Genomic DNA, 21,516 nt, shown 5'->3' on the forward strand with positions numbered 1-21,516 from the left:
TTATACTAAAAACATATATCACTGGGAGTAAAAAGCTTGAAAAATCCTGTTTTCCTGGTGCTGTTAATGCTCACTTTATTTCTTGTATTTCTGTTTGCTTGTATAAAGGAAATCAATACAATCAGTGTCACTTGTTTAGATTGAGTCTTGCTTTTGGGTTCCGTTTTGAAATGCTTGGGTGACAATGTCCCTTTAATCAGTTGCACCGGCATAATAATGTGCTTTGTGAGGGGGATTTAAAATCTGGTCAGACTCTTTTCCAATCTAAAGAGTCTCTTATATGCTGTTGTCATGATTCTGTGAATATAAGGCAGGGGTCAGCAACCTTTTAGAAGTGGTGTGCTGAGTCTTCATTTATTCACTTTAATTTAAGGTTTTGCGTGCCAATAATACATTTTAACGGTTTTTAGAAGGTCTCTCTCTATAAGTCTGTATATTACATAACTAAACTATTGTATGTAAACAAGTTTTTCAAAATGTTTAAGAAGCTTCATTTAAAATTAAATTAAAATGCTGATCTTACAACTCTGGCCTGCTCAGCCCGTTGCCGGTCTGGGGTTCTGTTCACCTAGGCCGGCAGTGGGCTGAGCGGGGCCTGCGGCCGGGACCCTGGTTGGCCAGGGGCCGGCAGCCAGAACCCCAGACTGGCAGTGGGCTGAGTGGCTCAGCCCGCTGCCGCTCGGCCTGCTCTCGGTCTGGGGTTCCATCTGCCGACTCCTGCCAGCCAGGGTCCCGGCTGCCGGCCCCGCTCAGCCCGCTGCCGGTCTGGAGTCCAGGCCTTGTCCACATAGAGTAGGTACCCACCTTCTCCCTGGTTCTGGCCATTCTCTTTCTCTCTCTCTCTGCACTGAGATGAGGGTGGGAGTGTGCTGAGAACAGGGTTGGGGGTGAAGGAGCAGGCTGGGGGTTGGGGTGCAGGGTCTGGCCAGGAGCTAGAATGAGGGAGGGGGCTCAGGGTTGGGGCAGGAGGTTTGGGTGTGGAGCGCTTACCTGGGCAGCTCCCATTTGGTGTGAGGGGTGTAGGTGGGAATGTGTGTGTGTGTGGGGGTGTGTGCAGGAGCTCCTGTTTGGTGCGAGGGGTGGGAGTGGGGATGTGGAGGGTGCAAGAGTCAGGGCATGGGGTGTGGGGGGGCTGGGTGTGTGTGAGGAGGGTGCAGGAGTCAGGGTGGGGGCTGGGGTCATGAGGGTGCTCCCAGCTCCCTGCCCTGAGCAACTCATGGCAGGGGCTGGAGGGGATATGCCCTGAATTCCACCCCCTTCCCCAAGGTCCCCGGAGCAGAGAGCGCGCTGCAGCTCTGCTTTTACCTCTCCTGCTTTTAGCAAGGGCCATCAGCTGATCGGCCGCAAGGAGGGAGAGAAGGAGGGGCAGGAACCCAGCATGCTGGGGGAAGAGGCGGGGGGAGGGGGAAGCTTGCCTGCCCTGCAAGGAGAAGGCTGGGGGGCGGGGGCGGAAAAGAGCGGGCCGGGCTGGGCAGGATTTTTAGTGGCACACTGCTGTCTGCCCGGGTCCGGCAGATAGCAGCGTGCCGTTAAAAATTGGCTCGCGTACCGTGTTTGGCATCTGTGCCATAGGTTGCCGACCCCTGATATAAGGGATGGTGCCACCGTTTGCTGCCTTCTCCTCTTATTTGTGTTAGCCACTTTTTTCTTCAGTACCGTATGCAGAAAATGCCATCACTGGTTTCCTTTTTAAGTATTGACAATTTAGCGGAGTTTTTCACAGAAGCTGTGTCCCTTTGTGCTTGCATGTGCTTCTGTTTAATGTAATGTGTAATAGTGATTGAAGTGTGTTTCCTAATTCAGCATGAAGTGATCTCTTCTCCAAAGAACAAATTACGCTTCCCCCAAAAGTTGGTATTTCATACCTAGAATTTAGTCTTCTTCCTTTCCACTCTGGTGTGTAATAGTTTCTTTTTTTCTATTTGACCTACTAGATAAAGAATCTTGGTCCTATATTTGTCTGAAGGAACCTACCGCAGCAAGATACTAAATAAATGTTTGCACTAGCAGTTTTTAAGATTAGCCTCTGAACAGTTGTTGTAATGCAGAAGAAGAAATTGCTTACAAATGAAAATGGGGCAGTCACTTCAAGCTGACATCTTGTGGTCATTGAGGCATTGGGTCTTGATGTAGTGACACATGCAGTCTGCTCTGAAACTATTTTGTTTGCTTGTCAAATGTCTATTTCTCATTCAGGTGAGGGGGAAAAAAAGCTGTAGATAAGCGCAGGTTAGAGATCATTTGTTTTGTACTCGTGTGCCTTCATTTTTTGCATGTCTTAAGTTTACCCATACGCTAGAAAGAATGATTTACTTCACTCTTGCAGTAATATTCACATTTTCACATATGTAGCACCACTGACTCTGAATGACTTCCGTTGGAGTTAAAACACTCAACACCATGCAGGATTGAGGTTTGCAGGTTGTTGTGAGTACTCTCTTAAAATTCTGATTTCTGTTGGCATTCAAGATTAGAATCAAATCTAGAAAGAGCACTTCAGTATTACTGAGAATTACTGTAAGTGATAGACTGAAGACATTTCTAAGTGACCAATGAAACATAGGTGATGGTTTATTGAAATTTATCATATTCGCTGGGAATTGATTGGAGCTGCAAACTTTCCAGGTTTAATAATTATGAATAAGGTTATATTTTAGTCATGGGTATTTTTAGTAAAAGTCATGGAAAGGTCACAGGCTGTAACCAAAAATTCACAGCCTGTGACCTGTCCATGACTTGTACTATATACCCCTAACTAAAACTTGGGTACTCTGTGCGGGAGAGGAGGGGGATGCCACGGGTGCTCGGGGGGGGGAGAGGGGTGGCCCGGGGGGCGCCACGGGTGCTGGGGTGGGGGGCGTAGCCCAGGGGCACTGGGGGTACTTGAGGTGGAAGGGGGGGAGGATTGACAGGGCTGGCAGGCTCCCCACCCAGTTCTGCGCAGCTCCCCAGAAGCGGAAACATGTCCCTTGGCTCCTAGGTAGAGGTGTGGCCGGGGGGTCCGCGTACTGCCCTCACCCTGAGCGTCGGCTCTACAGCTCCCGTTGCCTGGGAGCCACAGATAAGCGCTGCCCAGAGCCCTCACCGCCTCCTGCACCTCAACCCCCTGCCTCAGCTCAGAGCCCGCTCCCACACCCAAACTCCTGCTGCTGCTGCTCGGGGGAGGGTGGGTATGGTGGCCTGAGACTGCCCCAGCAGTGGCTGGTGTGGCTGGCCCTGGGACTGTCCGAGCTGCTCAGACAGCCCCCAGGCCAGCTATAGAAGTCACGGAATCCATGGCCTCCGAGACAGACTCAGCCTTCATTATGAGTCCTTAGCATACTGCTCTGGTATGCTGCCAGATGCTGTACTAGGCTTCCGTGGTTTTCTCAACAATTTCTGGAGAATTAAAAAGAAAATTCTATCCCTTATGTTTGTGTGGAGCATAACAGATGCAATGATGTCTGAGTCTTCAGATAAACAACAATATTTCTGACATGTGATGTGTCCTAATCTTCTCAACAAGATTCTACTTCTGAGACCTGAGGTCTAAGAAAATGTATCTTTAACTATTTCGCTCATCATTTGGACAGTATTACATATTGAAATATATATTGAGTGGGAGAGTGAAGCATGCTATAGCACAGGGGTGGGCAAACTATGGCCCACGGGCTGGATCCGGCCTGTCAGGGCTTTGGATCTGGCCCATGGGATTGCCCCCCCGTGGTGCCGCGGCCCCACGCCGCTCTCAGAAGTGGCCACCACCAGTCCCTGTGGCCCTGGGGGAAGGGGGGGGGCAGAGGACTCTGTGTGTTGCCCTTGCCTCCAGGCACCGCCCCCTGCAGCTCCCATTGGCCGGAAACGGGGAACTGTGGCCAATGGGAGCTTCGGAGGAGGTACCTGGAGGCGTGGCAAGAGCAGCATGCGGAGCCCTGTGGCCGGCCCCCCGCCCCCCCCCCTCCCCAGGGGCTGCATAGGGACATGGTTCCAGCCGCTTCCCAGAGCGGCATGGTGTAGGACCAGGACAGGCAGGCATGGAGCCTGCCCTGGCCACGGTGTATGCCGCTGCCACCCTGGAGCCACTTTAGGTAAGAGGTGCCAGGCCAGAGCCCGAACCCCTCCTACACCCACCCCCCCAACTTCCTGCCCTAAGCCCCCTGCCTGAACCTCGCACCCCCATGCACCCCAACCCCCTGCCCTGAGCCCCCTGCCGCACCCCCATGCACCCCAGCCCTGAACTCCCTCCCGCAGTCTGCACCTCTCTTGCACCCCAGCCCTGAGCTCTCTCCCGCAGTCTGCACCCCTTCCCTGAGCCCCCTCCTGCACCCCAATCCCTTCCCTGAGCCCCCTCATACAACCCGCACCCCTCCTCTGCCCCAATCCCTTGCCCTGAGCCCGTTCCCACGTCCCGCACCCCAACGCACTGCCCAGGCCCTGCATACAATTTCCTCACCCAGATGTGGCCCTCGGCCCAAAAAGTTTCCCACCCCTGGTATAGCAACATATTCTAAATAACCTGTGTTTTGTATTATTTATATATTAAGTCAGTTATAGTGGTTTTGTGGATTGTACGGTGGTCTCTTATTTACAGCCCTGCTTACTACGGAAAAAATGTTTTGTCAGCTGACCGACAGAGCAAGCAATGGAACAAGACCTTCTGTCTTTGCAGAATGGCAACTGAATGTACGAGCTTTGTATGTACGCTTTACCAAATGTGTTCCTCATACATCCTACATGTTCTAAGTTTCTAAGTAATAAAGTTTCATCTTATTCTAAGTGCACAAGTCATATAAACTAAGTCAAATAAAAGGTAGTTGAACAGAGGCATTAACCGGAAATCTCTCAATCTAAGGACTGTACAGGCATAGAATCATTTTAGCAAATATTTTATAAACTAACCCAGGGGATGTGTAAATTTAGAACCATATACTACCTTTTATCTCAGTGGAACTCCCAGGGATGATAGTGGAAGGTTTGCACAAAGATCAGTGGTAGAATATGGCATTAGGTAGTGATAATTAAGACCCCCTGCAATTGGTGCTGTCAGCTCAGTACCAGGTTGTTAGTGTGTTTAGGTGTTACTTTCCTTGTTCTGTACTCTGTAACTAATAGCCAGTGTCACATACTTCCCTTAATACTTTTCTTTGTGAGCTTTTCTGTTGTAAATACAGCCCAGATCCTAGTGAACCAATATGTAAGGGCTTCCTATGGATTTTAATAGTATGTTGATTTAAAGCTGTATCAGAGTAGTTGCAAGGTTTTTGGAGGGGTGGACTTTATGTAGTGGAAGCATTAATTCTTAATCTGTTTTTCATAATAACCTGTACTGTACCCAGTATCCTGCCAGCTGAGGACTGGACTGTAGCCTTCCGTGCCATTATTTAACTGATCATGAGGTTGCTTTGTTAGGGTGAGTGGGACAAAATAACTGCACTACCAGCTTTGGCTAGCTCAGGGATGTTGTCAGTGAGCTTGTGTGTGCGCGCGCTTTCCGTGTACTGTCCCCAGCTCTGCTCAGATAGCTGATTCAGCAGACCTTGACAGTACTATCCTGTGTAGTTAAGTACTGGAGGCTTGAATGTCGTTGCCTCAATAGCGCTGTTTAGGCTGCTCAGTGCTTCTGTCTTTGGAGCTTCAATGTTAATAGTAGTGCACCATGTTAGTTCAGCAGACCTCAATGTACTAGCTCCCTGGATCAATGTTTATAATTACACTAACACATGTATGCTTGTTACAGTAGACTCGGCTCAGTCAGTGGTGGGATTTTCCACTACTCCCTGGACTGGACAAAGGGTTAAAATGAAGGACCTTGACGTTTATCGGCTGAGACAAACAACTGGAATACACAACTTACCAGCTTATGAATTTCATGACATCTGTTTGTTACCCCCTTCTTCCTAATATCTTGAACAAAATATCCTTATTTATTGTTCTCTCAAACCATTTTATCTTGAACTAGATTAACATGTCTGCACTAGCTAAAATATATTTGCCTAACTATCTAGTGCTAGTACACTAACAACAACTTTGCCAAGTTCATGTACCGGACAGTGAACTTGTAAACAGCTGCTTTAATATATGGCCTGATTTTAGTTCACAGCCTCTGGTCCAGGCCTCAGATCTTGCACCAGGCCCAGTGCTCCAGGTGTGTGCTCTCGCTCGCTCGCACGCTCGCTCTCTCTCTCACAAGGCGTAGTAATCTTAGTAGATTTTTTTTAATTACTGAAATTCTTTCTAAAGTCACATTTGGTTATTCTAGGTACATTATTGAGAAATACTCATTCTGGCTCTTATCAACGAAAAGGTATATATCAAAAGAAACCAGAACTGCTGTGTGTAAGATGCATGAATAAATATTCCAACTTGAAATGTACATTTTTTTTTTAGGATGTTGCTTAAAACCTTTTCTTATTTCCTGGGAGTGTTGGAACTCCCTAGAAGCATCAGGAAAAGGAGCTATGGGCTAGGACAAAAGCTTAATCATTGGTCACACTTTCTGAATTCCCTCTAGTCATGCCTGTTTAACCATAAATTGCTTCTCAATAAAAGTAGTAATATCAACAAAGTTCTCATTCATACAGGAAGGGGGAAAACCAGTGTTTGCAGGTTTCTTCATTCTTGTGTGATAAAAGGAATCAGCATTTGTAAGAAGCAGGAGTCAAAACAGAAACAACTTACTAACATTTTAAATAAAAATAAAAGGGTAATTCTTATTCCAGACTTGACAGTTGTAGTGTTGTTCACTTCATCTTCCACTTCAGAGTGTTTTGGGGCATCTTTGGCAACAGAGCTGTGGGCCAAGTGTGCTGAAGAAGCAGCAATTGTCACTCAGAGAACTCTTAAATTCCAGTGAAAATCTCTCTAGCTGTGGGACAGTGTTGACTTCTACAAGTCTCCTTAATAAAAGCCAGCTGGTAGAAATATTCGGGTCATGACTAGACTTATTCATGTAATAACTTAATAGGAATTTGCTTTAGAAACTGCATAATTATTGGCTGTCTTGAGGGCAGTAGTTCTCTAATTTCTTCATTTTGTGGGAGCGACACATTCATGGGCTACCTCTTGTCTCCTAGCTCAACTCCCATAGGAAGTATTGAGTTCTATTCACTGATTATCTACTTAGAAATCATTTGGAGATTACCAACGTGAACTGATTTAAATAACTTATTTTAATAATGATTAAAATCAAACAGGAAATCTTGATTTTAAATAACAGATTTTAATCTTGTTTTGCATTTGTATTTTTTAGTTATTTTTCTAAAGAAAGGTTCATTCTAATAGGTTCATATAACCACTAAAACGTTAATTTGCCAATAAATATAGTTTTTATATTAAATGTTATACTTTTTGCTAACTAGGAATATAAGCATATCTATACATGTATGTGAAGCTATATAATAGCTTAAATAAATTCAGATTCTTGCTTTTTACAATTTTTATTATAAAATGGTATCTGATGCATTTCTTACTTACTAGATAATATTTGCTTGTTTTGTCAAGCTATATTTGGATGGGAATAGGAATTTGATTAAAAGTGCACAAAAGCAGCATTTTAAATTAGTTTTATTTAATAAAAACAATCGTAAATGTGTTGGATACATAAGGCAAAAAGTAAGCTTATTAAAGCATGTCTTGCATTTAAACCTGTTTTATTAAAGGAAGTATTAACTGTAGTTAGTGAATAAAGGGATTGTTTCTGGTCACTGTGGGCCAGATTTTAAAAAGTATTGAGTCACCAAAAGATGCAGATAGGTGTCTAGTAGGATTTTCAAAAGCACCTGTCTGCATCTTTAGGTGCCTAAATACCTTTGAAAATCTGGCCCATGTCCTTCAAGTTTTTAGAATTATATCTCCTCCTCTCCCTCCTGGTGTTTATTAAGAGATTGAAGGAAGAAAACACACTTCCTTATTTTTGCAACTCCCAGTTGGTTTCTCAACTTTGAATGCACTAGCCCAAAGCAGTATTCTCTGCACCTGCTAACTAAACTGAAACCAAAAGTAATTAAGGGTAAAGCTTTTCTGCACATCAGAAACAAAATACTTAAATTTGGAAAAGTGTAAATAGCAGCATTTGCTCCATTGCTAAGGCTGAAAACAATATGGATATTGGTTGGATATTCGTGTTGATCCCAGGATATTAAAGAAACCAGGTGGGTAAGGCAATATATTTTATTGGACCAACTTCTGTTGGTGAAAGAGAGATGGTTTTCAAGGAAGAAGAGCTCCGTGTAAGCTCAAAAGCTTCTCTGACCAACAGAAGTTGGTCCAATAAAAGATAGCACCTCATCCACCTTGTCTCTCACTATTGTCTGTATGTTTACTTTATTTGGAGGTGATAGGGTGAGGGTGGGAAGAAAGTGCAGGTGTTAGAAGGCAGTTCAACATGTTTTTATTTTGTGCTCGTACCTGTGCTGCTGACCCCTTGCTAGAGAAAGACGTGAAAGTAACAGCAACATAAACATCCGGTGCAAGTACTATATACAAACAAACACTCTTCATTGCAAAGCTTCCTTTGGAATATATTTTATTTAGAGAAATAGGGAGCAAGAATGGCTGCTGAATGAAATGGGGAGTAAAAGAAGTTCCTTGTTCTTACTGTTACCTTTTTACCAAGTAGATCTTGTAACTTAATGCCAAATATATATCACTTAATAACAATGTGTATCGTTTATCAGCTTGTCATCAAAACAGATTAACATGATCTTGTCACAGTGTCCCATTCATGATAGTGGTATTTTCTGAAAATGTAAGAACCAGATGTTCATAACATTCATGTGTCTATTACTGCAGGTTTAAAAACAAAAATTAATTCTTAAAAACACTGTGATGGTTCTTGTATTTCATTCAGCTTAGACACTGGTTTTAAAAATATCTAGTTTCACTTCTTGGTTTTCCTGTGTTAAAATAGCTATTGTATTTGTTGCTGATACTGTAGAGCTGTTTAAATGTTTTCATGTTATGATCTTAAATTTATTTGTAAACAACTAACTTCAAGAGCAGTCTCTCACTATGCCTTCTTAGTGATAAAGGGCTTGCAAGTGGTGTGCTGAGAAATGTATTATGTTATTCCCAGACAAATGAAACATTAAACAGTTTTCAACCATACCTGCATCTTAAACAACGTTATTAGGCCTTTGTAATTATACAAAGCCCAAAGTATGAAAGGTGAAAGTGAAATAAATAAATAAATAAAAATTGACTCCACATCCCTACCTATGACAGAACTCGGACACAGCAGATTAAGATAGTTTGTCAGATTATATTAAAAATATATGGCATATGCGTTCATTGTACATTGTGGAGGGTGGATAAATTGTTGGATTCTTTGATATTTAATGAAATGGTGACTGAGTTTTTCTGGACATTAAGGAACAGTAAGAAACAAGATGTAGCTCCTGTTAATGAATGGTTGAAGTGGAGAAAGGTCCCTGGATCTCTTTGTAACAATGGGTGGGGTGTTGGAGGGTGGACAGAAGGCTGTGTATCTCTATGTGCAACGTGGTTGTAGTTCCACATGTAACATACTGAAGTTATGGTCAGTAACTCTGTTTGTTTATCTTTACTGTATTTACGGTATATTAGGTGTAAGGACTTATGGCTTATTGTTAATTGGTAGGTATTGGGTCAAAGTTAAGTAAGGATTCTTTCTGAAGCCTATATAAAATGGATGCGTTTATTCCTTAATTTGTATGTGAGAGGTGCTTTCTCTGTGCTTCTGTAATTCACGTAGTACTTAAAAGAAAACCGCCTAAGGAAAAGTGCTTACAAGAATTAGTTTACCTTATGATATGTCATTGTACAGCAAAGATTTTCCAACTGGTCAACCTGCAAGTAAAATATAGTTTTCTTCATCTCATAAGTGACTGACCATCACATTTGCTAAAAAGGGTGTGTACGGTATTTTGATTTCAGGACTTCTTTAAAGTCTCCAGAAGAAGTGGATTCTCGGATATCCTGCTTCATTTTTAAAAAAAAAACTAATCTCAATAGGAGAACTTGAAGCACCTTGGTCACCATATGCTTTCCAAATTAATAGGACTGTCAAGTGATTAAAAAAATAAATTGCACAATTAATCACACTGTTAAATAATTAAATATATTTGGATGTTTTCTACATTTTCAAATATTTTGATTTCCATTACAACACAGAATACAAAGTGTACAGTGGTCATTTTATATTTATTTTTGATTACATATATTTGCACTGTAAAAAACAAAAATAAAATAGTATTTTTCATATCACCTAATACAAGTCCTGTAGTGCAATCTCTTTATCATGAAAGTTGAATTTACAGTGTAGAATTATGTACAAAAAGTAACTGCACTCAAAAATAAAACAATGTAAAACTTTAGAGCCCACAAGTCCACTCAGTCCTATTTCTTGTTCAGCCAATTGCTCAGAGAAGCACGTTTGTTTACATTTGCAGGAGAAAATGCCTGCTTCTGGTTCACCTGAAAGTGAGAACAGGCATTCACATGGCACTGTTGCAGCCAGTGTCACAAGATATTTACATGCCAGATGCTCTAAAGATTCATATGCCCCTTCATGCTTCAACCACCATTCCAGAGGACATGCGCCCATGCTGATGTCAGGTTCTGATTGATAACAATCCAAAGCAGTGCAGACCAACACATGTTCATTTTCATAATCTGAGTCTGATGCCATCAGCAGATTGATTTTCTTTTTTGGTGGTTTGGGTTCTGTAGTTTCTGCATCGGAGTGTTGCTCTTTTAAGACTTTTGAAAGCATGCTCCACACCTCATCCCTCTCAGATTTTGGAAGGCACTTCAGATTCTTAAACCTTGGGTCGAGTACTATAGCTATCTTTAGAAATCTCGCATTGGTACCACCTTTGCGTTTTGTCAAATCTGCAGCGAAAGTTTTCTTAAAATGAACAACATCCGAGTTAAAACAGGTCATCATCCAAGACTGCTATAACATTACATGTATGTCAGAATGCGGGTAAAACAGAGCCAGAGATGTACAATTTTCCTCCAAGGAGTTCAGTCACAAATTTAAGTAGCACATTATTTTTTTTAATGAGCATCATCAGCATGGAAGCCTGTCGTCTGGAATTGTGGCCAAAGCATGAAGGGGCATACGAATGTTTAGCATATCTGGCACGTAAATACCTTGTAATGCCAGCTACAAAAGTCCCATGCAAATGCCTGTTCTCACTTTCTTGTGACATTGTACATAAGAAGTAGGCAGCATTACCTCTCATAAATGTAAGCAAACTTGTTTGTCTTAGCGATTGGCTGAACAAGAAGTAGGACTGAGTGGACTTGTAGCCTCTAAAGTTTTGCATTGTTTTGTTTTTGAGTGCAGTTATGTAACACACAAAATTCTACATTTGTAAGTTGCATTTTCATGATAGAGATTCAACTACGGTACTTGTATGAGGTGAACTGAAAAATTCTATTTCTTTTATCATTTTTATGATGTAAATATTGGTAATAAAAATATTAAGTGAGCAGTACACTTTGTATTCTGTGTTGTAATTGAAAATCAATTGAAAATGTGGAAAAACATCCAAAATATTTAATAAATTTCAGTTGGTATTCTATTGTTTAACAGTGCAATTAAAACTGCAATTAATTGCAATTAATTTTTTAAATTGCCATTAATTTTTGAGTTAATCACATGAGTTAACTGCAATTAATCGACAGCCCTACAAATTAATAACTGGTCTGCATAGTTTTGGTCAATTAGGAAAATATTTTATATATAATATTGTTTGGGGGGAGAGAGCTGTATGTAGGTAATCAAGCATCTCTCTAAAATCTACATAAACTGACTGAAAATCTTGTCACTTAACAGTTAATATACCTTTTTCTACTAAGAGTTTGTCATCTAGAAAATTTAACAGATGACATGTCTGTGTACTGTTGAATGTTCATTTGAGTGTCACTTGCTGAGCAACTTATCTGGGACAAATAGACAAACTAGCTTCTTTTTTTTTTAGTTCTCTAACTTAAGTGATCCATTAAAACTAGGACTTCAATTAGGCTTCCTGTGAGATTCCCTATCTCACAGAAAGCAGACTAGAAATCAGAACTTTTTTTATGATCCATGAAGTGGTGTTGGTTTCAGAAACCTTCTAAGGCATTTTGTTCTTAGGTGTTTTTCATAGTAGCTTTCTTGCTGACTTACTGTGATTGGGGGAGGGAGGGGAATACTACTTTTCTTAACTCTGTGGTATTTTAAAAAAATCAATTGAGGATGAGTAGAAGACCGTATGGATTGAGTAATGGGATGTATTGTTGTAAAGCTTTGGCCGTATAAAAGACTGGATTTGTTGAAAAAGATTTGTTGAAAAAAATGCTGACTAATGCAGAAGCCCTAAAAGTGACATAACTTTTGTCTGCATTAAGACAAGTGGATAAATATGCTACACAGCATGCTATAAAACATACTCTAATTAAAATTTTCCCTAGGAATTACTGCTTTTGCTCTTTCAATTCTTTTCATAGCTGTGTCCCTATTTGAGGACCATGGACAGCTCCTATTACACTGGGACCTCAGAACCAGTTTCTGTGTTTGTACTGCAGTAGCTTACAGAGGTCCCAGTCAGGACTCCTTTGTCCTCGTCATTCTACAGAAAAGTAGAACAAAAACTCACCACCCCAGCGTGCTCATGACCTAGGATAGAAGACAAGACTGAATAGGTGGATGATCATGGGATGGGAACTGGTATTAGTTAAGTTGGTATATTTGAATAATTTAGTAATCTCTGGTCAAAGTAAGCTGGTGGCTACCTGTAACTAACTATATTAATGTTCTAAGCATTTTTATATAAAAAATATGGAGGTGGAAGGGTGTTAGGTTCCAATATTAAACTTATAGGCCCCATAGAAGATGATGCATCTTATTGTATATTTACATCATAGATACTAATATATTGACTTTTGGGAAAATGAGCGATCCTTGAGTTTTTTGTGTTTGGGGGAGACCCTGTAGCTAGCCTCTTAATCCTGTTTGTTTAGCTGCAATATAGAATTTAAAAATGACGTTGCAGAGATGACAGACCAGCCTTATATATTGCACGCTTAGGGAGAATATGCATGTTTGCCAGTATTGACTAAAAGTGACTTCATATTATTCAGTCCTGTTTCAGTTATAACAACTGTTTTTCACTTGAAATTCTTTGCATGACACCTGGAAGCATTGCTTTTAATATAGGTTTTGATAGTACTTTAATGACTTGGTAAATGTCTTGATAGTGGAATATCATGAATGGTCTAGTGCTGTTAAATGCAGCATATTTCTTCCAGATAACATTTTGGTCATGTCTACAAAGAGAAAAAATAAACTTTTTAAAACAGGGTCTGTATATTGTGCCTAAATTACCCCTGCCAGTAATGATCTGAGACCCATGTTTATCCCATTAGGAAAACGTAAAGCATTTGCACATCATTGTTCAGTTGATTGCTGGATATAATTATGTTCCCAGATAATAGGATTGCTCTAAACATAACTTTGCATATCATTAACTTTGTAAAGTCTTTTAAATGTGCAACACTGACAGAACATATCCTTTTTTTCCCTGGTATTTGATACAAAATAGTACACAGTATAAGGGGGGAAACATCTGTGAATTGTTAGCACTTGGTAGGTTAAGTAGAAGTTGAGGAGAGATTTGAAGTGTTTAACTTCAGGAAACTTCTTGATAGTGACTATCAGCTGATCGCACTCACTTATCAAACTGCAGAATGAGATTGTATTTCTGCTTAACATTTTATAATTCAGTTCCCAAGAGGTTGGTTTGTACAACTATAGATTATGCAGTTTTTGGCTTCTTCTGTGATGTTAATTTCATGGTTAATAGGATTTGATTTAAACTAATCCTTATCAAGGTATTTACTATGTGGATCCTTCTGACAAAATGAAAATTGGATCTGTTCACCACTGTCTGCTGATTGAATGCACAAAGAAAATAAATGCTTGAAACATTAGCCTTTCCATACAGCATAGTCTTGCTCATCCATTCTGTCAACACTGCAAAATTATTCCCAGTGTAACTGAGGGTGGCATTTCTTTCAGTGAAATTAGCATAAGTTTACAATTCACATCAGAATGGGTATGCATGTGATATAGCGAAGCAATGAATTGTTCTGGAATTATTAAAAATGACAGTTGTTCTGTACGTCACATGTTTGCTTTTCAGTTACTAAGCCAAGGTATTCTAAGGGTCATGAAAACACTAAAGCTACTACTGTGTATCTCCAGAACCTGCTCCTTAATCCTTACTACTTTCTAGAGTTCACAGTGGCTTTATATTGCTTTGTGTTATAGTGCTGAATACTACACCAATATTTTGCTTTCTGTTACCTAATTCATTCCTTGTGGGGCATGGATCAGCATTCATGTCGCAGTACCTGGCCCAGGCTGGGGAAACTAACGATACAACCAGCGGACCAAATCCATTGATTAATCCTGGTCACGTGCCACATTGCACATACACTAAGAAGATTCATTCACACTTTGTTGGTCGGTGATTAGCCCAGGCCCTAAGGCCAAATTGTGCTTTTTTACAGTTAGATAAATATAGAGTAGCTCTATTGATTTCAGTAAAGGAGTTGAAAAGGAATACGCCTCTATTTCCAGTTATGCAGAATCACAAATTGTTGGATCCTAAATCTCTTAAATACACAAGAACTGGTTAAAATCCTTCACATTCGCTTTAGGCTGTGACTTCCTAGTGTTAAGGTCTACCCGAAGTTCTAGTGCTATCAGAAATGTGTAAGCATGCATTTGGTCATTTCTCTGATGTGCATCATCTACAATAAGTGATGTGAATGAATCACACACTGGCACTTGTTGTCTGAATCGAGATGTTACGTTGCATAGTATATTAATTGTAACTGATGGCTAGTATTCATAGCCATTACATTAAGCTTGTCTGTGTTCTTTTTATGTTATTTAAAGGTTGACATTAAAGAGTAGCCTATGGCCATTGGTTAAATGATATATATATATCAATATCATCATCTGTTACTGTGCCCAAACTATGTCATGGAGAGAACTGAGAATCAAAATCAGTATGCTGGAATTTTGGGTAACAATTAAAGATGCTTAGGAGAGGGAACTTATAGCATCTTTAAATCTTAAGGGCTTCAAATATAATTCCTAGATTTGTGTATCTGCCAGGAATTGCCATCCTATGCTTAGTGCTCATAACTAGTGCTGGTCAACAGTTTTCCAACAGAACAGTTTTCTATCTGAAAATGTTCATTAGATTGAATCATATATAGAATCATAAAAATGTGGGACTGGAAGGGACCTCAGTAGGTCATCTCATCCTGTCTCCTGCACTGAGGCAGGACGAAGTATTATCTAGAGCATCCCTGACGGGCTTTTCTAACCTGTTCTTAAAAACCTCCAATGACAGAGATTCCACAATCTTCCCAGGTAAGTTGTTCCAGTGCTTAACTACCCTTACAGTTAAGAAGTTTTTCCTAATGTCTAAACTAAATCTCCCTTGTTGCAATACAAGACAGTTGCTTTTTGTCCTATACTCCATGAATAAGTAGAACAATTTATCACTCTTCTCTTTATAATAGTCTTTTACTACTTGAAGACTGGTCCTCCCTCAGTCTTCTCTTCTCCAGACTAAACAAACCAATTTTGTTTTTCAATCTTTTCATGTAGGTCATGTTTTCTAGACCTTTAATCGTTTTTGTTGGTCTCCTCTGGACTTTTTGTCTACATATTACCAGAATTGTGGTGCCCAGAACTGGACAGTATAATCCAGTTGATTCCTTATCAGTACTGAGTAGTGGAAGAATTACTACTTGTGTCTTGCTTACAATACTCCTGCTAATACATCCCAGAGTGATGTTCGATTTTTTTTTTTATTATTTTTATTTGTTTTTTGCAACAGTATTACATTGTTGACTCATTTATATTGTGGTCCGCTATAACCCCCCCAATAATTTTCTGCAGTACATTTTTTTAAGGCAGTCATTTCCCATTTTGTATTTGTGCAATCCTGTCCTCCAAAGCATTTGCACCGCCTTCCAGTTACAAACTTTATAAGTGTGCTCTGTGTACCATTATCCAAATCATTTATGAAGAACCAGACCCAGGACAGATACCTGTGACAGCCACACTCAATGTGCCTATCTAGCTTGACTGTAAACCATTGATAACTAGTCGAAGTACAGTTTCCAACCAGTAATGCATTAATCTTTTCCCTTAGGCTACTTCCTATGGGGTCTTGTTACCAATTCTCTGAGTTTTCTAAAATCTGTCTTCTTGAAGTCTCCTGTCTTCATTTTGCTGTTTTCCCTTCTACCATTCCTTAAAATCATGATTTCTAGGGCTGTCGATTAATTGCAGTTAACTCACGTGATTAACTCAAAAAAATTAATTGCTATTAAAAAAAATAAATTGTGATTAATCGCAGTTTTAATCGCACTGTTAAACAATAGAATACCAACTGAAATTTATTAAATATTTTGGATGTTTTTCTACATTTCATATATATTCTGTGTTGTAATTGAAATCAGTGTATATTATTTATTATAAATATTTGCACTATAAAAAGATAAACAAAATAAATATTTTTCAATTCACCTCATACAAGTAATGTAGTGCAGTCTCTCTGTTGTGAAAGTGCAACTTACAAATGTAGGGGTTTTTTTTGTTTTTTGTTTTTGTTTGTTCTATATCTGCAGTCATAAACAAAGCAATGTAAAACTTCAGAGCCTGCAAGTCCACTCCGTCCTCCTCCTTGTTCGGCCAGTTGCTAAGACAAACAAGTTTGTTTATATTTACAGGAGATAATGCTGCCCTCTTTTATTTACAATGTCACCAGAAAGTGAAAACAGGCATTTTCATGGCACTTTTGTAGATATTTACATGCCACATATGCTAAACATTTGTATGCCCCTTCATGCTTTGGCCACCATTCCAGGGGACATGCTTCCATGCTGATGATGCTAGTTTAAAAAATTATGCGTTTATTAAATTTGTAATTGAACTCCTTGTGGGAGAATTGTATGTCCCCAGCTCTGTTTTACCCACATTCTGCCATATTTTTCATATTATAGCAGTCTTGGATGATGACCCAGCACATGTTGTTCATTTTCAGAATACATTCGCTGCAGATTGGACAAAACACAAAGGTGGTACCAATGTGAGATTTCTAAAGATAGATAGTTATTGCACTTGACCCAAGATTTAAGAATCTGAAGTGCCTTCCAAAATCTGATCGGGATGGGGTGTGGAGCATGCTTTCAGAATTCTTAAAAGAGCAACACTCCAATGCAGAAACTACAGAACCCAGACCACCAAAAAAGAAAATCAACCTTCTGATGGTGGCATCTGACTCTGATAATGAAAATGAATGTGCGTCGGTCCACACTGCTTTGGATTGTTATCGAGCAGAACCCCTCATTAGCATAAACACACGTCCCCTGGAACAGCGGTTGAAGCATGAAGGGACATATGAATCTTTAGCGCATCTGGCACGGGAATATCTTCCGACACCGGGTGTAACCGTGCCGTGTGAATGCCTGTTCTCTCTTTCAGGTGACATTGTAAACAAGAAGCAGGCAGCATTATCTCCTTCAAATGTAAACAAACTTGTTTGTCTGAGCAATTGGCTGAACAAGAAGTAGGACTGAGTGAACTTGCAGGCTCTAAAATTGTACATTGTTTTATTTTTGAATGCAGGTTATTTTTGTACATAATTCTACATTTGTAAGTTCAACTTTCATGATAGAGATTGCACTACAGTACTTGTATTAGGTAAATTGAAAAATACAATTTCTTTTGTTTTTTTACAGTGCAAATACTTATAATCAAAAATAAATATAAAGTGAGCACTGTACACTTTGTATTCTATGTTGTAATTGAAATCAATATATTTGAAAATATAGAAAACATCCAAAAATATTTAAATGGTATTCTATTATTGTTTAACTGTGCAATTAATGGTGATTGATTTTTTTTTTTTTAATCGCGTGATTAATTTTTTTATTTGCTTGACAGCCCTAATGATTTAATCATTTCATGATCACTTTCACCCAAGCTGCCTTTCACCTCCAGTTCTCAGTCAGAATGGTGAGTATGTGAAAGGTGCCTTTTGACCTCTGTAGTCTGCGGGAGGTGGGTAACTTCTGGGGTAGTGTAGTAAAGATACTAAACTTACTACAGAGAGTCATGATTCTTAAGGATATGTCAATCATAGTGATATCAAAGGGCCACAGAGGGAAGCTGCTTGAGAGGGCTGGTAGTCACCTATGGCCATGTGCTGCTGGACTGTTCAAAGCTATGATTCTCAAGAGGTCCTTACAGTGCCAGGGGAAGATGTCCTATTGTGGCAGGAGAAACAAGGCTGCTTTGGCTTAGAAATGTCTAGGCAAAGATGAAATACGCCTGCTGGAAACATCTTGTGAAACTGTGCATGCAGACACAAAGGTATGCATGTTCACTCATGGTTTCACTATAGTTTAAAATCAGTGCTTTACAAGTGCTTTGATTCTGTTCTGCAAAAGTATGTTATTGGTAATGCTTTGTGGCTGTTTTCCTATTTTTTTTTTTTTGGACCATTGCCTCTTACTGCCATTTCATGCTGTTAAAATAAGGCAGGTAGTTCAAAACTTAATTCTTGTGTTCCCATGTGTGCTTTGGAACTATTTTTGAGAAGAGAAGGCCAAGGGAGAAGCAGGGGCATTATGTTTCAGGCTGCGCTGGAGAATGTAAACAAAATGACTTGCATTAATGGGGCAGCCCTACATCGACATGAGTCTCCTTCCTCAGTGACTAACTGGCTCTGTGGGTCAGTGTTCTTGTTCATCCTGGCACCCTCCATGTCCCCATCCTCAGTGATGACCTCTTCTGTTACCAGCTCTATGCTGTGAGGTGTCTGCTGTTGTTGTCAGGAAGGTGGTGGGGTCCCGGCTGAGTATGGCATCAAGCCGTTCATGATAGGAATGTGAAATTGAGCTTCTTCTCTTCTGGTAGGCGTGCTGCAGCTCCTTCTCATTGGCCCTCATCCTTGCTGTACTCCTGGGTCTCCATGCCTCTGCAGTTTGTCAATATGCATCTTTATCCTTTGGGAATTCCAAAGCTTTACCTGCACATGTTCTTTCTCTGCACAGGCTGAAGAAATCTAGGGCCTTTCTCTTTGACAATGCAGCAGCACAAGGGTGAGGAGGAGCCAGGCCTGTGCAGCTGTGCTTGCAAAGGTGGGATAGCAGGAAAGTACACTGGGGTTTTTAAATGGGAAGCAGGCTTCTCAGCACTGACACCTGAGCAGCAATGGTCAAGAATTCAACCAGAGCAGTTACATTGTGCGCTTCTTGCTGACGGACTGCTTATACTGGTACAAGTACTTTTGCATCCCCACAGACATTAGGCCAGAGGATATATACTAGTAGAAGGCTTGTGTTGCTCAGGAAATTGGTTTAACTTCACCAGTGAAAGTTGGTTGTTTTGTTTGCAGGACTGAAAATTGAGTGTGGACATGTACAAGGCAGTGCTGACAGGTACTAGTCTTGCCAGTAAAAATTTCTGGTGTGGAGCAGGCCTAACATATCACAAGTCCATATACTAGCACATTCAAAGTACGTGGTGGTGGAGCTTGAGGAAGTTAACAAGTGCTTATGCAGTATAGGATTACTTTGAGAGTGGGAGAGTTTGGAAACCTGTTAAGGTAGAATAAAATGTAGTTTAAGAAAGTAGTATGTGCTGTTTCTTACTGTTTCTTCATGAAGCTTAGAGGGAATGAGGCACATAAAAAATCTCCCGGCACATGTTTCATTCAGAAGTATTGCTTTATTCCATCACCAGTCTGTTAAAAACAAACATTTACATCATGAGCATAGTAACCAATGAACATTTCCCTTGGAATGCAATACAGATGTAAGTGATCCTGTTACTGATAAAAGGGTTTTATGGCAGAGTAGTCCTCTTTCAAGGTTATGAGCTAGAAAGCAGTCCAGTGAGTTTTCCGTAGCTTTCTTTTCTTGTTTGCAATCAGCAGACAAGTTGTGACTGGCTCTCCTCTTTGGGGAGCCCTCAGCCACAGACATCAGGATGAGCCCAAGACATGCCATCTTTAAGGTGCAGTGGAAGATCCTTTGCACTCCTTCCTTTAGTAATAATGGCCGGAGTAGGCTGGCACCGTGTCACCTGGAGAGACCAGAATTGAGAGAGAGAGTTTTGATCTTTCAGGCAGAACTTATGCTGTGTGTAGGTATGAGACAGTATGTACCTTGTTGCAATTTCCTTAATTAATGTTTGGTTAAATGCTTCTTTAGTGAGTAGTGCTGTTTGCTTTAGTACTGTTAAGCTTTTGCTTGAAAACATTCTTTGTAACAGTTTCTCTACTCCTGGTATAACAAAAAAACGGTCCCTAACTTTACTTCCTGAGTTATGTTTGTACAATGCCTAGCACAATGGATCCCTGACCTCTAGGTACTGCCACAATATATGTACCCTTGGAAGAATTAGATTTTATTGGGAAACCTCAATTCCCCCCCCCCCCACTGATCAAAAAATATTTCCATTTATGAGACTCAAAATTTACAGGTATGAAAGTAAGAAAAATGCAGCTTTTGAGAACTTAAAATTTAAATAAAGATTATTTGCTTTGTATATTTTGATGTGATGTTGACTGTGTTTTAATGGTTATAAAGTTTTAACTTTTTGAATCTTATCTGCTGTCATTAAATATTTTTTATCCCCTGTTGTCTGACCTCCAATAATTTCCTGCACCTGTGAAAATTAAATCAATAAAAATCAGAATATTTAAAAATAAACATCTGTCAATTATAAAAACATTAAAATCTAACTTGGTGGTGCCTAAATGTAATATGGTGGAGCCTAAATATGTTTGGCAGAATTTGATTTTTAAAAATTTTGATGTATAATACCAATATTTATTTTAAGCTTTTTTATTTTTAATCTATTTTCACAGTTGCGAGAAATTATGGGGGAGGGAGAGTCAGACAATAGCGGGATAAGGCGATAATTATTTGACAGTAGATGTTGAGGGTCAAAAAATTAAAGCTTTGACCATTAAAACACACTGTCAAAATCACATCAAAATATACAAAGTATATATCCTTAAATCAAACGAATAAGTTCTCAAGCAGAGTTTTCTTTCTTTCCCTATCTGTAAGTTTTGATGATCATCAATGGAAATACTTTTTTTAGTTGGCTTGTGTATGGTGAAATCGACCTTTACCAACATTTACCAATAAAAATCTAACACTTCCAAGCCTAAATAAAAGTAGTAAAGAGGTGACATACAATGGCTCTGAAGGAATAAACGGTTGGTTAACTGGTTAGAGAGAGGAAACTTCTAAAATCTTGTGTTCAAAAGTTATAGTTGAGCCACTTTAAAGTTAGGATTCTGTTTAAAAATTGGTCAGAATGGATTGTAAAAATGCTTCTTTATTCCATATCTTACCGTTACATATCTGCTTCATTTACTGACAAATAAGTTTATTCTGCTGTCAACACTGCAGTACCGCTCGCTGCCAAAGTAAGCTGTGTTCTTTTTAATCCGTTTCATGCCTCAA

The 21,516-nt window shown here is 40.0% G+C and overlaps 1 protein-coding gene across 1 annotated transcript in view; it reads left to right on the plus strand.

Moving 5' to 3' along the window:
- LOC141990708 (musculoskeletal embryonic nuclear protein 1-like) overlaps positions 1 to 21,516 on the plus strand; it is a 116,307-nt gene that overhangs the window by 995 nt on the left and 93,796 nt on the right. The gene's annotated exons all lie outside the window — the stretch shown is intronic.

Source organism: Natator depressus, chromosome 7 (genome assembly GCF_965152275.1).
Source record: "Natator depressus isolate rNatDep1 chromosome 7, rNatDep2.hap1, whole genome shotgun sequence".
Classification (NCBI taxonomy): domain Eukaryota; kingdom Metazoa; phylum Chordata; order Testudines; family Cheloniidae; genus Natator; species Natator depressus.